The sequence below is a fragment of the Grammomys surdaster genome, unplaced genomic scaffold (genome assembly GCF_004785775.1).
Source record: "Grammomys surdaster isolate TR1022 unplaced genomic scaffold, NIH_TR_1.0 207, whole genome shotgun sequence".
Classification (NCBI taxonomy): domain Eukaryota; kingdom Metazoa; phylum Chordata; class Mammalia; order Rodentia; family Muridae; genus Grammomys; species Grammomys surdaster.
In genome coordinates, this window is record NW_021604652.1 from 2,564,726 (window position 1) to 2,569,848 (window position 5,123).

Genomic DNA, 5,123 nt, shown 5'->3' on the forward strand with positions numbered 1-5,123 from the left:
TATATGTATATGTATATGTATATGTATATGTATATGTATATGTATATGTATATGTATATGTATATATATATTGGTGTTTTGCCTGCACATCTTTGTGTAACTCATGCGTGAGTTATAGATACTTGTGAGCCACTATATGATTGCTGGAAATTGAATCTGGCTCCTTTGGAAGAGTAGACAGTGCTCTAAACCACCAAGCCATCTCTCCAGCCCCATAGGAAAATTTTTATTCCTGTTTCACTTTGGGAAGATAATTCTTTCTACACACAGGATTACACATCTGTAGATTTTCCTCTCAACCATTTGAAAAAGTAGCTCTGTGGTCTTCTACTCAAATAGTTTCCGATGAGAAGTCTGCTGTTGTGTTAAAGGGCTCTTTTTACTTTTGGTTGTATGCTGCTTAACAATGACATGTTTTAGCCGGGCGCACACCTTTAATCCCAGCACTTGGGAGGCAGAGGCAGGCGGATTTCTGAGTTTGAGGCCAGCCTGGTCTACAGAGTGAGTTCCAGGACAGCCAGGGCTACACAGAGAAACCCTGTCTTGAAAAACAAACAAACAAAAAAACCAAACCAAACCAAACCAAAACAACAACAACAAAAAAAAAAAACCAATGATATGTCCTTATATGGCTCGTTTTTTCTTCAGTCTTTGTCCAGTTTGGTGTTTGAGGTCATGTGACTTTCTATATAAATATTAGAATAAGCTTGTCTACACACACACACACACACACACACACGCAAACAGAGTTTTGATAGGCATTTGTTAAACCAGTAAATCAATAAAGGGAAATCTGTCTTCAATTATTATGTTTAATGTTTTAACCCACCAATTCATCATGTATTTAGGTCTTTAATTTTTTTCCCTAGAAGTTTGCAGTTTTCTACATATATGTTCTATACACTTCACAGCTCTTTATGAAGTTTATAGTTAAGTCTTTATTTTGTCCCTTGCAATTTGTACACTTTGTGATATTGTGCTTTTAATCTATGTTTCCATGTGTTTGTTGTTAATATATGAAAACATGACTTTTGTTTTGGTGATTATCTTATATCCTGTGATGTTACTGGCATCATTTATTAATTATAAGAGTTTTCAGTAGACTTCATGGGATTTTCTACATCATCAACTATGCTATTTAGAAATGGAGAGACTATTACTTTTTCTTTTCCTAAAAGGTTGCCTTAAATCCTTTCATGCACTGACTGGAACTTCTAGCAGTATGTTTTTAAGAGTCTTACAAACAGGGGCTGGAGAGATGGCTCAGCAGTTAAGAGAACTTACTAGTCTTGCAGAAAACGGGTGTTTAGTTCCTAGTATTCTCATGTCAGCTCACAACTATCTTTAATTGTAGTTCTTGGAGACCTGATGCCCTCTCTGACCTCTGCAGGCTCCTTCATGCTTGTGGTCCACATACATAACTCAGGCATACACACACATAAAATAATAACTATTATTCAAGACAGTAAGAACAGACTTGTTTGATTATTCCTAACCTTAGCTATGAAGTGTGTTAGCTGTTAACTTTTTTTAGAAAATCTCTTTGTTAAGTTGATGAAGTTTTCTGCTCTTCCCAGTTTGCCAAGCATTTGTATTATACCTGTATGCTACATTTTGTCAAGTGATTTTTTTCTGTATTTTTTTCTTTTTGCTTAGGTTTAGTTTTTTTTTGTTTGTTTGTTTCTGTGAAAAGACACCATGACCAAGGCAACTATTATAAAGGCAAACATTTAATTCGAGCTGACTTACAGTTTCAGAGGTTCAGTCTATTGTCATCATGGTGGGAAGCATGATAACATGCAGGCAGACATGGTGATGGAGACAGAGCCAAGATTTCTACATCTTGACCTGAAGGCACCCAGAAGAAAAACTGTCTTCTGCAGGCAGCCAGGAGGAGTGTCTCTTCTGAACTGGGTAGAGCATATTCAAACCACCACATTTGCCTAGTCAGCTGCTACAATCACATATAATTCCTTGCTACTTCCACACTAATTCCTTGCTCTCTCTGCTCCTTTCCCTCCATACCTTTCCCTACACACACATACACACACACACACACACACTAACACACCTATGTCTTTGTACAGTGGACCCCTGCATAACATATAATGTAGAATTGTAGAATTTTAAAGCACTTACCGTCAGACAGTTATGCATACATGTTTGTTTGTGTGTGTGTGTGTTACTATCGGAACAAACTAGAGACTTGTGATTCTGAGCAGGTGCTCTGTCACTGTATACCCTGAGTAACATGTGTAACTTTTGATTTCCCCAAAACTTAACTACCAATAAGCATTCCTTTGTTGACTTAAAGCTTCACCACTAACAGACATAGCACAACAATACACATCTTACATATGTATTATAAATGGTAGAAAGTAAATAAAACCCATAATCTATGAGTATGAAAAACTGCCCATCTGGTTAGGTGAAAATGAAAAGCCAGGCTTCCTATGTGGTTTCTAGTAGAACCATGTTGTAGAGAGCTTTGTTATCATCTGGTACTGATGAAAGTTCTAGCATCCTACGTGGCTTTCTGTCACATTACCTTTATTGTTAGTATTTTTTCTTACAGTAGATGTTAAGTCAGCGCCATATTGCTATTTGAATTTGCCTATTGTTGAGCCTAATATTCTTTCTAATTAGTGGTTTATACTGTGAATTCTCTGTGATTATACTTTCCTCCTTCAGTTATGAACTAGCTTTCCATGGTGTTTCCACAGTATTAACATACTTTTGCCAGGTGATGGTGGCTTGACCCTTTAATCCCTGTGCTCAGGAGACAGAGGCAGGGGACATCTCTTGAGTTCAAAGTTCCAAGAGAGCCAGAGAAAAACCTTGTCTTAAAAGACAAAACAAGCAATCACAGTGACTTTTTTTTTTTTTTAAGACAGGGTTTCTCTGTGTAGACCTAGTTTCTCTTTGGTATAAGAAATATGACTTACATACAAACTTATCTCCATTTTCTAAAAGCTGGGATCTCAATGAGCTTATTTTTATTCAACATGCATTTTGTAAGATTTACTTGGCATCATGACTAGACTAGGTGATTAAAAAAAAAGACATTATTCAATCTTTAAAGACCTTATTGTTTAGAAATATTGAAACCGTAGCTAAGCAGTGGTGGCACATGCTTTTAATCCCAGCACTCCGGAGGCAGAGGCAAGTGGATCTCTGTGACTTCAAGGGCATACATATATATGGATGGGGACATAAGTAAAGACTTTACACATACACACAGAGACACACACAAAGACATACACACAGACATACACACAGACACACAGACACACAGACACACACACACACACACACACACACACAGGAGATAAGGTCTTACTTTGGAGTCCCGGCTGGCCCAGAAGTAAGTACACATACACACACACACATATATATATGTTAGACTAGCATCCAATGTATAGAAATCTGTCTGGCTTTGCCTCCTGAGTACTGAAATTAAAGGTATGCGTCACTAAGCTTAGCCCAGAGTGTATATATATATATAATATATATATATATATATATATATATATATATATATATATATTTTTTTTTTTTTTTTTTCGAGACAGGGTTTCTCTGTGTAGTTCTGGCTGTCCTGGAACTCACTCTGTAGACCAGGCTGGCCTCGAACTCAGAAATCCGCCTGTCTCTGCCTCCCAAGTGCTGGGATTAAAGGCGTGCGCCACCACCGCCCGGCCCAGAGTATATATTTAAAACAGCTAAGTTTGTTGACTCAGAATTTAACCTTTGAGGAGCACCAGAGTTTAGTGAGAATTAATAAACGGATCTTTAAGGTAAATATTTTAGTAGCTTTATATGGAAAAAAAAGACCCCCTCAAAATCACATTTTTTTCTGGAAAATAAAAGCAACATTTTTTTTTTTTGTGAAAGTATGAGCATGAAAAAAATACTTATTTTGAATTTTTCAACATCATCTATTTTCTTATGATCCACACATAATTTATCTAAATAAATTAGATTGTATTTTATTAGTATTTCTTTTCTGGTTTTTTTTGACACAGGGTTTCTCTGTGTAGCCTTGGCTGTCCTAGAACGTGCTCTGTAGACCACAGGGGCCTCCAATTAAGAGAAATTGGCTTGCCTCTACTTCCTGAGTGCTGGGATTAAAGGCAGATTAACCACCACTGGATTAACTACCACAATCTTTGAGCCAAACTTGAAGAAAGCTTTAATTAAATACCAACCAGGATTTGAAGCATACTTTAATTAAATACCAGCCTGGAGGATGGACTCTGGCCAGATCCATTCCTGGATTCCCAGAAAGTGGCCAGGAGTTACATCTTGCAAAGGCTTAAAAAGGCAACCCACCAAGGCCACTATATTTCCCACCTACACCCAATTAGGGGCAAGCATACATCTTGACATAGTTCTACCCAAGTACCTCCTACCTACATGAGATCAAACATATTTATGTAGTTGGATCAAACAAACTTGTTCAAAGGAGTAAAACAATAGTGTCCAATATTTCAGGGAGTATCTGTCCTTGGGCGAGGGGTTTACAGGTTAGGAATTTTGTTTCATGGATCTCTTAGGCACAGTAATTAAAACTTAAAATGTAACTTTGGCTTTCAAAGCCTCTGTAGGCATCATTAACAACATACATTCAAGCAAAACATCCATACTCATAAAAGTAAATTATTTTAAAAAAATCTATTGATAGTGAAATGGTTAAATCAAAATCATTAATGCAGTTATGTTTGTATACAGAGCTATTAAACCTACTTGATGCATTATTCAAAAATACAGTGTCTTGTTAACTATAGTCACTGTTTTCCAATAGATATCTTCATTTGTGCATGCTACTGAACTGAAATATTCTACTTTTGACCAACATTTCCTCACCTTAACCTTAAGCACTTGATAAACACTATTCTACTCTAGTTCTGTGAGATCATCTTTGTTAGATTTCACATATAAGTGAAATGATGTGACATTTGTTTTTCTGTGGGGTTTATTAATATAATATCCTCCATGTTCTTACAACTTACCCAAAATGACATGATTTCCTTCTTTATTTTGGTTGAACAGTATTCCATTGCAAACTCTATTGTCTCGTCTTTCTTTTTTCCCTTTCTTCTCCTCTCCCCTCCCCTCCCCTC